Below are 13892 nucleotides of genomic sequence, written 5' to 3'. Positions count from 1 at the left end.
AGGAAAATATTTCGATGTTTAACCTCATTGCACTCAACCAGACGTTTCCTTGCACAGATTTTCAAGTGAAATATTTCAATCCTGCATTCATCTTGGGGGCCACATGTCTTATCCAAGTTAAATATTTCCAGAAAATAAATGTCTAGACACCGTCTCATATAAATTAAGCACCCGGTTTTTAAAAGATTTCTAGCAGACCTCCTTTTTGGTGTGTGAGTGAGTATAATTTTACTCCTGTGAAAAATTCTGGGTAAGATCTGCTGTGCCTACGTCCGTGCGCTTGTAGGTGGCTAATGAGTGCTGCTTGGTTATTAGGGGACTGTGTTGGGTCGGGGCAAGGAGGGTGGACTGGGGAAGACAAGGCTCCGGAGTATATTTCCTAGAAGAGCCAAAGACTTCCTTTCCTTTGAGGTCAGCCTTTATCAAACTCTTGGACGAGAAAGTGAAAATATGTTGAAATCTACCTCAGGGAGACTTAATCATGTTGAATTCCCTCATTGAAGAATAAAGAGTATGTGAGTAACAGTACATGAAGATAAAATTCTGCGGGATCTCTTTGGCTTTCCATTTTATTCATTTATTTGAGGTTTTTCAAACCAGGGGCTTTATTTAATTCAAGTAAGCTATTTTTAGTGCTGTCGATATTTATGAGTTTTTTTATATACAAATGTGTGTGTTACTGTGATGTAATTTCTTTTTTTCACTCAACATAAAATCTTTAAGAAAGACCAAAAACTTAGAGCTCAAAAATTATTTTTAAGCTACTCTTATTAGATTTTGTAATATATATTTATGTTTTACATAACTAATGTTATAAACCTACATTTTATACTATATAAGTATTATAATCATAAGCATTATAAAACGTGTTATAAAATTGAATATAATAAATATAAATTTTAAATATTTATTTTTCATATAAATAATCCAAATACATACAATATATTAATAAACAAATAGACTTTATATATATAAATGAATTACATATTATTTATATTCTTATATATTTTTTGCTACACTTAATATTATAAAGAATTCCATGAGGGAATTTATAGTGGAATATATTTAACTGCCAGAAATTCTATGGAGACGCAATTCAAGAGGTTGTCATTATGTCTTCCTTTTCTAACTTTTTGCAAAATCAGGCACGGCACTCTTCTGTGCATCACATGGTTTTAAAAAAAAAGGGGAAAACTTTGGGAGAGGATTTAGGAAATGGAGAGGAGAAAGAAAGGAAGTTTACTTTTACTGAGATATATGTAAAAGCCCTTTCTTTATTCTCCTTACCGCAAATCCAACAAATGAGAAATAAAAAGATTTCTGGGTACGGCATCATATTCCACATATTCATTCAAGGACTGTTTAGTGGGTGTCTCCTGCGTTCCAGGCACTGGGCTGGGTGCCAGAGACCAGTTAGAGCAAGGTTTGTGTTCTGGGAGTTACCACACAGAGGGAGTGAGGTGGGGGAAGCCACAGAAAATATATAAATAAACGAGATAATTTCAGGTAGTGGGAGTATTAGGGATAGAACAATACCAGATAATGTACTGGAAAGAGTGAGCACTTTAGCATGGATAACCTGGGAAGGCTCCCCCAAAGAAGTGATGCTTGAATCAAGTGCCACATGGGGAGAAACCCAGCCTTGTGGAGATCGGAGGGACGATGGTTGAAAACAGAGAGAAGAGCTGAGGAGGGACTTGGGAAAGAACTCCTTCTGAGGTCACATCTTGTATGAATGGTCTCTGGATCACTGTTTCAAAAGGAAGCATCTTAAGAATCTTGTAAGATAGGGCTTGGAGGTCAAATGATGATGGTAATTGGGTGAGGCTAATGATGATGCTTTTTTGCTGCGTGGGCATTTCTTAGCAAACACCATAATAAGGTAGCTGGGCGGGGGGGGGCGGGGTGGATCTCTGAATTCTGAATATGAGGTTTTGCAGAAGATTTATTTTTCAAAGATGGCATGACAATCTTACCCATCCCACATGCTCTTCCTATAATATAGCCTTGACATTCATGATTTTAATGGAGGGAGTCTAGTTGCCTCCCCTTGAATCTGGATGGAGTTGTGACTACACTAGAAGTGACCCTCTGTGATTCACTTCCCTCTGGTTCTGCTGGGATGGTAACTCTTAGAGCCCAGTGGCCACACTGTGAGGAAACCGAGGCAGCCACCTGGAGTGGCTTCCTGTAGGCGTTCTGATGGCCAGCCTCCGCGGAGACTCTCACCACCACTAGCAGTCTCAGACCTGTGAGAGTAAAGGAGCCTCCAGGTGATCCCTGCCGCCCCCTGTCAAGTCATGCCAGCCTAAGATCCTCCAGATGAGGTCCCAGACTTCGTAGGGCAGACAGCAGCCCTACTGCTCTGCCCTTTCCCAATTCCTGACACACAGAATCTGTGAGCACAATAAAATGATGACTGTTTTATTTATTTAAAAATAATTTTTTTATTGGAGATCAATTTGCCAACATATAGCATAACACCCAGTGCTCATCCCATCAAGTGCCCCCCTCAGTGCCCATCACCCAGTCACCCCCACCCCCTGCCCACCTCCCCTCCCACCATCCCTTGTTCGTTTCCCAGGGTTAGGAGTCTCTCATGTTCTGTCTCCCTTTCTGATATTTCCCACTCATTTTTTTCTCCTTTCCCCTTTATTCCCTTTCACTATTTTTTATATTCCCCAAATGAATGAGGCCATATAATGTGTGTCCTTCCCTGATTGACTTATTTCACTCGGCATAATACCCTCCAGTTCCATCCATGTCGAAGCAAATGGTGGGTATTTGTCGTTTCTAATGGCTGAGTGATATTCCAGTGTATACATAGACCACATCTTCTTTATCCATATGATGACTGTTTTATACTCTCAGGTCTGGGATCGTTTCTTTCACAGCAGTAGACAACTGGACAGGTCCTGAGTGCCTTTATTGTCAGGTATGGACAAGGGCGGTCTCTTCAGGGGAGAGAGGATGACTCTCACGTTCTAGTGCCATTGGACTAAAAAAGTCAACTTAGTGGAATCTCAGAGCTCAAGTCTTTCACTACCAACATGGCAGGCAGATGGACTCTTCAAACAGGCCAAACTGGGCAGGAAAGAGGAGATGCTTCACTTTTGCACATGCATGCAGCTCATCAGCCAGTCATCATCATCTGTGTGCCTGCACCCTCTACCCCCTGGCTTTAGTGCTGATCCCTCTTCCACATGACCTCTTAACTTTCTTTGCAAACTGAATTATTTGCCATCCTTAGAGAGTGGTGTGCAGTGTCCCACCCCAAAAAGTTTTGTTCAAGCTGTTCCTCCCTGCCTCCAGTCCCTGTGTAGAGGCAGCCTCCCCAGCTAGGCAGGGTTCTATCATTCACCCCCTTTGCAGTTTATAGCCTTGAGATTAAGAACAGCCTCTGGAGACATCCTGCCTGGTTCACGCCCTTGCTCAACAACATATTAGATCAGGAGCACACTCCATAAATGCCTAAGGTTCGGTTTTCTCATCTGTAAAATGCGGATGTTTGGTGACAGTGCGTGTTTCAAGGAGAGAGGGTGAGAACTAAATGAGTTGATTTGTGAAAACACTTTGCAGAGCATCTGGCTCCCAGCACTAGAGTAAGTATATCCATATGAAACATATTTATAATCTAATATGTAGGAAATTTATAGGACATACCTAGGATAGGTATACATACTTTGATATACCTACATAGTTATCCATAACATATGTATCTCTCATACATATATATGTATATGGAGAGAGTGTAAATATATATTTCCTTAAAGTTCTTGCTATCCTCACTATTATGTTAATTGTGTCATAGCCATGTGATTACATGTATTCCTTATCTACCTGCCCTGCAAACTCACTGGTGTGACCGAGCAGGTCTTAGGCATGTTGTTTCACCTAGAAACAGCATAATGCTCTGTCTCCTCCATGGCAGGGTATCAGCCTTATTCACCTCTGTGACCTCAGAATGCAGCACAGGCTTATATGTAAGAACCCTATAAATGTTGCTTAAATGAATGAATGGCTAAGTGATCCATCTGGGATGTTTCAATAGTTTGTGCAGCCTAACACTATGATGTTGAAAAATTAGGGGCCCCTGGGAGTGGCTCAGTGAGTTAAGCATCTGCCTTCAGCTCAGGTCACGATCCCGGGGTCCTATGATCGAGCTCTGCACCGGGCTTCCTGCTCAGCGGGGTCTGCTTTCCCCCTCTCCTTCTGTTGCTCTCCCTGCTTCTGTTTGCTCTCTCTCTGTGCCAAATAAATGAATAAAAAAAAAAATCTTAAAAAAATCAGTGTCCTGTTCCACAAGCTCTCTGTCCATCATCTGAATGGCAGAGGTCTGAGACATCCCAGTGATTTGATATGTCGGTCTTGGAGAGGGAGCCAAGATCAGAGAAAACTGAGTCAGTCATTAACCATGAAGGGAGGGCTAAAGCAGCAAGAGCTTTACTGTGCTGTGACATCATCCCCTATCCCTTTATATGGGTGAAAAGGGTTTGCCAGTGGTCCAGGGGATTAAAAAAGAAAAAGTGCTTCAACCTTCTTCATTCGTTAAAGAATGTAAACTGCCCCAGGAAATGGCTTGAGTATTGAGGTAATTTCCTAGATGTGTTGCAAAATTCATTTGTCATCAATTTCAAGGCAAATATGAAGAAACTGGAAACCTGGCTGTGGATGGGGCTGGAAAGTGAAGGGGACACAGACACCACACTTAATCACCCATGGTGTGAGTAGGAACTTTTGAAACATGACATCGTGAGCTGAGGGTCAGGTCAGACTGCAATGACAAGGCACCTGAATGTGGGATATGAAAGGAGGAAATCTCCCCTGGGGGGAGTGGAGACCAGTTGCAGTGGCATGTGGTCATGTGGACTTACAGTCATTTAAAATTATTTTAGTACACACTCTAGGCCACAGTGTGCTGAGGACACAAAGACCAATACCATCTCTGTCGCTCAGGACACTCAGAATCCATTGTGAGTTACCAGCACATGAGCAGATATGTGTACTAACTGTGGTTGGGGGCCGAGAGGAGGAGCAGGGCCTAACCTTCCAACACAAGTCATTACTGCCAGTGGTGGGAGGGAACATCCCACATGCCCACCGTGGTGTGCATCTGAAATTGCAAATGTGATCATATCATTGCCTTCTTAGAACACCTTTTTAGAATAATTTCTATGGACTGAATGTTTGGGTCTCCCTAAATTCATATGTTGAAGCCCTAATCCCCAGTGTGATGGTATTGGAGGTGGGGCTGTTGGGAGGTAATTTGGGTTAGTTGAGGTCATAGGATAGGGCCCCAGGATGAGATTAGTGCCCTGATAAAAAGAGACTAGAGAGTTGTCTCTGGTTCTCTGGCTGGCTGGCTTCTCTGTCATGTGAGGATATGACAAGAAGGCCCAATCTGTAAGCCAAGGAGAGAGTTCTCAGCAGAACCTGACCATGCTGGTGCCCTGATCTCAGACTTCCAGCCCCCCAAAACCAAATAAATTTCTGTTGTTTTAGCCACTCAGTCTGTCATATTTAATGTAGCAGCCAAAGCGAAGACAATACTTAAAAATAACAGCTAACATTTGTTGAGGAGTCAGTATATGTCAAGATCTATTCTAAGCATTTTTAAAGAAACTTGTACTGACATAATATTCATAGCTCTGTTTGGCTAATAAGAGATACTTCAGGTGTCTTTGCAAACCACTCAAGGCTCTTAATGATCTGCTTCTGACCTTTGTTCTCCAGTTTCATTTTCTGCTACTCCCTTAGAGCGAACCTCGAAACCCAGGTATGCTCAGATGCTTGAAATTTCTTCCAGAGAAGCCTCCATGCTTCGGCATCTGCTGTTGTCTGCTCTGCCTTTCTGCACCTTGTCAGCAGGGTCTGTCCTAGTCAGTCTTCAAGGCTCTGTGGACTGGCTACTTCTTCTGGGAAGCTTTCCCTCATTCTCTAGGCCGAATTAATAGCCTTGCCCCGTGCATCTTTGCTTATGCTGCTCTAGTGGCCTGGAACACTCCCTTTTAGTGGTTATCACCCTGTGCTTCAAAACATATCTTCATAATGATGCCAGGTGTGAAGTCTTTGCTAACTCACCTGAGAGAACCGGCCACGCTCTCTCCCCCCCACCCCCACCTGACAACCTCCTGTTGTTTCACCTGTGACACTGGGCTGTGAGCTCCTTGAAAACAGGGGCTGTGATCCTATCTACAAATCTTCAGCCCTTACTGTTTGCCAAATGCATGAATGGATGCGTTCACCAAAGCACAGCATAAATAATCCACCTGCGTGTCATTGCATACTGCTATGTATCACGAGCCCCTTGAGGGCAGGAATTTATTCTTATTCTATCTTGCACCTCTCCATTTTTCCCCTCTGTGGCACTGCTACTCACACTGAGTAGGAGGCAGTGCTTGTTAGGTGAGTGAGTCAAGACTCAGAAAATTCATCTGCCTGCTTTTGGGTTATTTTTTAATCTCTAAATCAAGAGAAGTGACACAATTAAGAGAGTCAAGGGTGGAGTGGAAAGAACACTTTACAAGAAACCTGAAGCTCTGGGCTTCAGAGCCAGAGCCTTCTTCATGACCTTAACTAGTCATTTACTCCATTTGAATCTATTTTTTGGGAATGACTTGTCAGCTAGACTGTTAATAATATCTAACACACAGGGTGGTTTTGAACAAGACAGTATACAGAAAATGCCTGACACTTGAAGGTGCTCAACCAGCATTAATTTCCTTTTACTCAGTATCATAATGTGGCTTCAGTGTGGTCAGTGCCTTAAAAGCAATGGTCTGTAGGTCTTTGAGCATAACAGTCTAGGTTATGTCCCTCAGTCAGCTGGATGTCAAATGGTGTCCTTGAAACCTGACACTGGACTTTGCCAGAAAGATATTAGCCTACTCCTAACTTATACTATTTTAGGATTTGATGGCTCTGGAAAGAAGATAAGAGCTGACTTATGCAGATAGAGGGTGGCTGTGCCCTGGAAGAAAGTGCCAGAACCTCAACGCATGCCACTTGGAAAGAACTCAGAACACTCCAAAGTTAGGCATTCAAAGGCTATTATTTTTACGCCAACATAAGAGTTTATTCAGGAAGTCGCAAGAAAAAAAAACCCAAATCTCAGAGCAGTGAACTCCAAGGGAACTGAAAAATTCTCTTACCCAGCTGTTGATGCGTGTTCAACAGTCAGAAGATGGAAAGAATGGTGTGTTTGTCAGGATAGTCTTGGTGATGCTGTAGTTATAAGTACCTTCAACATTTCAGTGATAAAGAGCAAAGATTTATTTTTTGTGAACACTACATGTTGATTATGTGTAAGCAGGGTTTTGTTATTCTCACTCAGGAATTGAGGCTGGTGGAGCCTCTCCCAGACGTGATGTTGCCAGTCATTGTGGCACGGGGTTTGGGTCATGGTAAATTATGCACTGAGCTTTACAGCTTCTGCCTGGTAGTGACATCTGTCACACTGGCACACATTTCTTTGTCAAGCACGTCATACGGCCTTACCAATTTCACAGAATGAGGAAGTACAATCTTACCATGAGCCCAGAAATAGCAGTGAACCACAATAGGAGAGAGGGAATAGATTCAAGAGGTATTTGAGTGGTCGAATTAACAGGATTTGGATGTAGGATAAAAGGGGAACGTTTAGGATGATGCCTTGGTTTCTGGTTTGGATGACTGAGTAAAGATGGTGTGATATACATGTGCCATGTGAAAAGGATATTCTCAGTTTGGGACATGTAGCATTTGCTCTGGCTGAAAACCAGGAGGAGAGCCATTAGGTGAGGAGTTGAATATATGATCTGGAGCTTAGGAGAAAGACATAAGCTGGAGATAAACGTTTGGTGGCCGTCAGCTCAGCAGTGGTGCTTGAAGCCAAGGGAGAGCGGATAGAGGAAAAACGAACTCAGAAAAGTGTGACAGCACCAAGTGTTGCTAACTGGGACATTCATGCCATGATGAAAGTGCCAATCGATAAAAAGCATCTCGAAAAGCAGTTTTTGAGGCACAAAAGCCTCTTTCCCAGCAATGCTGGCCCTATTATATATCCCAGCCAATTTCAGAGCAGATATATACAAGAAGTTCATAGCAGCATTGTTATACTCACCAAATATTGGAAACCACCCAAATATCCATCAACAGTAGAAAGGCTAAATAAATTGTGGAGTATTCATACAAGGGAACAATGCAGCAATACCAAATAGTGGAACAGTCTCAGGAAGAACATAGATGAACCTTAAGTACATAATGTTAAGTAGAAAAAGAAAGTTGCAGAAGAGAACATCCAGTGTGATTCCTTTTATGTAAAGTTCAAATGTTTGCAAAACTACACACATATGGTAAAACTTAAAAAATAAGCCAAGGAACGATAAACATGGAAATCATGATCGTGGTAGTCTCTGTAGGGAAAGGGTAGGGGATCCACCTGGTGAACTTGGATCAGCACTTTTGCCTCCCACGGCCTCACTTTCTGCATCTAAATGACGGGGATGATCACATTTGCCACGTGGGTTTATTTTGAGAATTAAATGATATGTTATCGAGTTCAAGAACTGTTTGTTGCATCTGAAATTATCAAGTAGGCCTTTTGCAAAAAGTGATAGCCATAGTTACCCAGAGGTGCTCGGTGTGGGTAACCCGGGGACTGTTTCGGAAAGGTTTAGGGTAGAGAACAGTTTCGAGGTCTATGGCTTATATAATAATCTTGAAAAAAACAGAATGGGTTGTGGCACAGCAGGGAGAGACCATATCTTTCCCCCTGCTCTTTCTTCCCTCTGAGACTTCTGTCCACATCTGGCTTAGGTCATCGGGCAAAATTAATTTGTTGGTTTCACCCTGCTGACATCTGTCTCTGTCAGTGCAGCCCCAGGCAGCTTGGGTGCAAATCAGCACAAGTACCAGCCTTCTTCCCACGGAGGCCAGGAGAGTATGCCCGGATCAGGGAGGGGTTTTGGGGGTGAGGGAAAAGCAATTTTATGGTGTCGTCTGGGAATATTTTGGATTCACTAAGTGGCAAAACTTGGTCAAGGGCCACCTTTGGATTTTATGATAGATGTTGAACATCTCACTTGCAAATAGTAAGAAAACAAAACAATGCAACTGCTTTGTTTCCTTTCTTGTTTAACGTAGAAAAGTTGAATAAGAGAGTATCAATGAGGGGGTGGGGGTTCTTGTTGTTGTTGTTGTTTGTTTTTGTTTGTTTTGTTTTGTTTTCCCAGTTGTGGTAAAAAGAAAAATAGACGTCACCTACAATGGAAAAAAAAAAAAGAGTATCAATGATAATAAGCATTGTATTATATATGTTTTTTAAGAAAACTATTGTATTTTAAATGCACATAGTCTTTTTATCTGTACAAGTAACTATTCATTGTCTCCTTTGATACAACAACTTCTTGGGGTAGATAGGACAGGTATTACTGCCTATTTTACAGCCAAGGAAAGAAATAATCAAGTCCACAAAGGTTAAATGATCTGTCCAAGGTCACCAGCTGAGGAGGAGAAGGTGTGGGACTTGAGTTCTAGTGCTCTGATTCCAAATCCTCATTGACTGTACGTGGCTTTTCTTTCTCCCATGTCTTTTGCTTGTGCTGTGCCCTCCACCCGAAATAATGTAAAGGGAAGGAGTAACTTCCTTATGTCACTATCCTCTCTGACAGCCATGTGGTCCAGTGAAGGAATGAGATACAGAGCTCCTTGTCCTGGAGAAGGGTAAGCGGCACTGTGATAGATGAAATCCAAGTATGGAATGGTAGATTGGACTTAGCCCTTCCAAATCTGTGATTCAGTATCATTACCCTGAAAGCCCCAGGGCTAACAATAATAATCCTTGGACACAGAAGCCACGCTGGGGAGGCAGAGGCGTGGAATACGGACTCTGAGCCAGAGGACACCCATTAACTCACAGAATCCCAGAGCATCGTAACCAAAGGAGACACTGGCCCAGCTCTCTGCACCAACCATGAAAGTCTTCCTCTCCCTTCTATAGCCTACTAATGAGGACAGCCCCAGAAATTTGGAAAAGGATAAACACCATGCCTGTTCTCGCTCTGAGAACCTTTGAAAAGTTGTATCTTGGTGGGTTCTGGAGTGTGGCCCAGGCCTGGAGTAGGTCCTAGGAAGCACTCTTCCGGATTCCTGCTGGACTGGACATTGTAGGAATGAAGACAACTGACAAAATGAAGGCGGGGAACTTAACAGGACTCTGGCTAAAATGCGTAGAGAGAAATAATTTACTTCAAAAATTAACCACTGAAAAGCATGTAAATATTATCAACAAGTGAACAACAGGCAAAGTGGACCCCCGTTACTGATTTCTGGAGCAGAGGTAAAGTGGGTGGGGTGGGGAAGGACTGCACTTTGGAGCTGAGTAGCTTTTTTTTTTTTTTTTAAAAGCATTTATTTATTTATTTATTCATGAGAGACAGAGAGAGAGAGAGAGAGAGAGAGAGAGAGAGAGAGAGAGGCACAGGCAGAGGGAGAAGCAGCAGGCTCCATGCAGGGAGCCCGATGCAGGACTCTATCCTGGGACTCCAGAACCATGCCCTGGGCTGAAGGCAGGCACCAAACCACTGAGCCACCGAGGGATCCCCAGCTTTTTTCTTTTCTTTTTTTTTTTTTTTTTTAAGATTTTTAAAATTTATTCATGAAAGACACAGAGACAGAGGCAGAAACATAGGCAGAGAGAGAGGCAGGCTCCCTCCGGGAGCCCAATGCGGGACTCAATCCTGGGACCCCAGGATCATGCTCTGAGCCAAAGGCAGACACTCAACCACTGAGCCACCCAGGTGTCCTGTGGAGCTGAGTAGCTTTGAGTGGAAATTCTGGGTCACCACTGTCTCTAGGTGACTTGACAGGGTAGTCACCTGTCGTCTTTCTTGTTTCCTTATCTATAACTGGTAAATATTTGTGTCTCCCTTTCAGAGCAATGAGGTGACAAATGTACATACACGGTATATAGTAGTAGGTGTTCAGTAAATTCCAAAATCTTTCCCTTCTCCTCAAGGGTAACAGAATGTCTAATTCCTAAAAAAGCAAAATGTTGTATGACATCAAGAACATCTAAAAACATTAAGCAAAAAATTTAGGAAATTGTTTACAGCTTTCCACAGATCAAGTATTGGAGTGAGGACCAAGAGCTACTGTTTATCATCCACCATGTAGCACAATTTGAAACAAAAATGGGAATCTGCGGGTCATTAATCTGGCTCAAGGGGTCACCATGCCCAAGGCCAAACCAGTTGCTCTTCACAGCGTTGCCCTCCCCTGGGTTTTCCCCTGCACTCTGGGAGCTCCCTCTCCTCCCCCGCCCCTGTCAACAAGACTGATGAATTCAATACCCCCCTCTCCCCAGCTGACAGCCCCGGAGAGAGCTGACTCCAATCAGCAGGCCCCCCTAGTCGCCTGACTCAGGCCTCCCCAATCAGAGGCGGGGTCTGCCGAGGAGGACAGACAGACAGGTCTGGAGAGGCTGGTAAGTGAGAACTCCCCGAGTGCCTCCGCCAAGAACAGATTTGACGAGGCTGCCATTCACCCTGTCAAGCCATGTGTGGGATTCATCAGAACCCAATCGGTCCCTCCTCCACCCCTGTCAATGTGCTCTAAGGGGTTTTTCTTTCAACTTGATTGCTCTGAGGGCATTGGTAAATCCACCGAGTTGTGATCCATCAATGCCTGTCAGTGCATTGTTCCAGAAGCGTTTATGCCCTGAACCAGGAGAGTGGGAAGGGGTTCTTGGTACCATCGTAGGACAGATTTTCACTGGCTTATTGATTCATCCCACAAATATTTACTCAGCCTGCTGTTTAACTATGGAGATGAACCGGGGAGGAGGATGTTTGCTGGTGGGCTTCCCTATAAAGAAATCCCACTCAGTGAAATAGCATCTAGCCATTGAGACTGAAGGGCTATGAATATCGAACTGTTATTGAATATACGAGTCAGGCATTTTACCTATATCATCTAGTTGTCTCTGTGATGTCACTGGATGTACCATCTTCATTTTATAGATGGGGAAACTGAGGCTCATGGGGGCTCAATGACTCATTCAAGCTCCATAGATAGAAAGTGTCGGAAATAGGCTCTGATGTGGACTGGCTCCAAATCCCAGGGTCCTCATTATATTTGCTACATTGCGTGTTCCCACACCTCTTTTTAGTTGTTGGTAGGATAAAAAGGAAGATAAAGCTGTTTGTGGAGACACCTTGAAAAATACACAGCTCTCTCTGCTGAGAGAGCTTCATAATGCCCTGAGCATAACTTGCAGTGGGTAATGGGGCATTTGATTGACTGCTCTCTCCCTGCAAGTTCAAGAAGCCTCTCTGGTTTCAGTCTTGGCTGCCTCTGAGCACTGGGACTCTGAGCTCTGCCCTCATGTGAGTCTGAGGGCACTCGGCTGAGGCTCCCGAGTGTGGCCAGACCTGGTGGTACCGTGCTGCCCACAGAGAGATGAGGTCAACCTAGACATTGCCCAGGGGGTTCAATCCCAGTAACCACTGATATAGGCTACATTCAACCTGATAAAACTGTTTATTTTTAATACCTGTTTGAAATAAGCTTCCTTTCCAACCTCACGCTAAAATAGGAAGAGGGCTTTTCTATGTTCAGAGAGATTTCTCTTGAATCTTTCAGCTATTCACTGTAGAGATTGAATTATTCAGATCTGGAAGAAATGGAAATAGAGGAAGAAGAGACCATGTGGAGTAGCAGAAAATGCACTGAGCTGAGGATCAGGGTCCCATAAGCTCAGTGATTGACTCACTATATGACTTTGGGCAAGGTGCTTAGCTTCTGTTTCCATTTCTCATCTATAAATTGGGGATGATAATGCTTTTTTATCTTACAGAGTTATTGCACAGGTCAAATGTGGTAATAATTTCATTGATTCATTTTCTCCTTCATTCAGTAACCGCTAGACGGTTGAGTGATGAGTAAGAGCCATGGCCTGTGTCTACGGAGCTTACGGAGTGGCAGAGATAGACATAAGTTAACCTGGATAGAAATAATTGTTGGCAGGAAAGGTGTGGGAGGGGGATGAGGAGTTTAGGGTACTGTAAGGGCTGTGGCTGACCGTGTCCTATTAGGTGAGTCTGGAAGCGTGAGGAGGTGGTCAACTGATGAAGGAGGTTAAGTGAAGCAGCATGCATGAGGTTGCAAAGGAGTTTGGCACAAACCAAAATTGGAGAGGTCAGTGTGTAGGGACTGAAGTCCTTGTTTGCTGGGAACAGTCCCCATTGTGGCCCAGAATCGTTATTACTAGAGCCTTTTGCACTCTAAAGCATCTCTGGAGGAGAAATTACAAAGTCCTCTCACTCACGTGCTCTCATGCTGTGAGCACAGTGGATTGTTAGGCTAGGGGCACACAGGGACAGACTCAGGCTTTGTAGGCTGTATGAAAGGGTTTGGTCTCTGCCCCCAGGGGGAGTAAGTACCAACTGGAGGGTAAAAGATGGATAATAATATTTAGGATTTCTGTGTGTCTGCATTATGCTCTGTGCTTTAGAAGATGTAGTAGGTGCTCTTGCCATCCCCCATGCTATATATGAGGAAACGAAGCTTTTCAGAGATCAAGGAACTTGTTCAGGGCCAGGCTTTGCCTGGCTAGTAGCAGAGCACTGATCTAAAGCCAGGCCTCATTCCAAAGACAGGGGTCTTTAACCACTCTGACACTACCTCCTCATGAGAAGGTCTTGTGCTAAAAATGTATTCTGTTCAAGGGCTCCTGCTGCTCTGAACACTTTGCTCACTTTAGTACATGCTTATTGGAATGAACTGAAGCCTCCACGGCAAAGTTTCCCTGCTCTTCTCCAGAAACGATGGACGTGGGTGTCAGGACAGATGCAGAACACTAGCAGGAATAGCCACTGTAGCATCAGGGCTCAGGACTAAGGCCCCATTTCTGC

The sequence above is a fragment of the Nyctereutes procyonoides genome, unplaced genomic scaffold, assembly GCF_905146905.1.
Source record: "Nyctereutes procyonoides isolate TBG_1078 unplaced genomic scaffold, NYPRO_anot_genome, whole genome shotgun sequence".
Taxonomy (NCBI): Eukaryota; Metazoa; Chordata; class Mammalia; order Carnivora; family Canidae; genus Nyctereutes; species Nyctereutes procyonoides.
The sequence above is the reverse complement of the archived record's forward strand: the minus strand, read 5'-3'. Positions refer to the sequence as shown.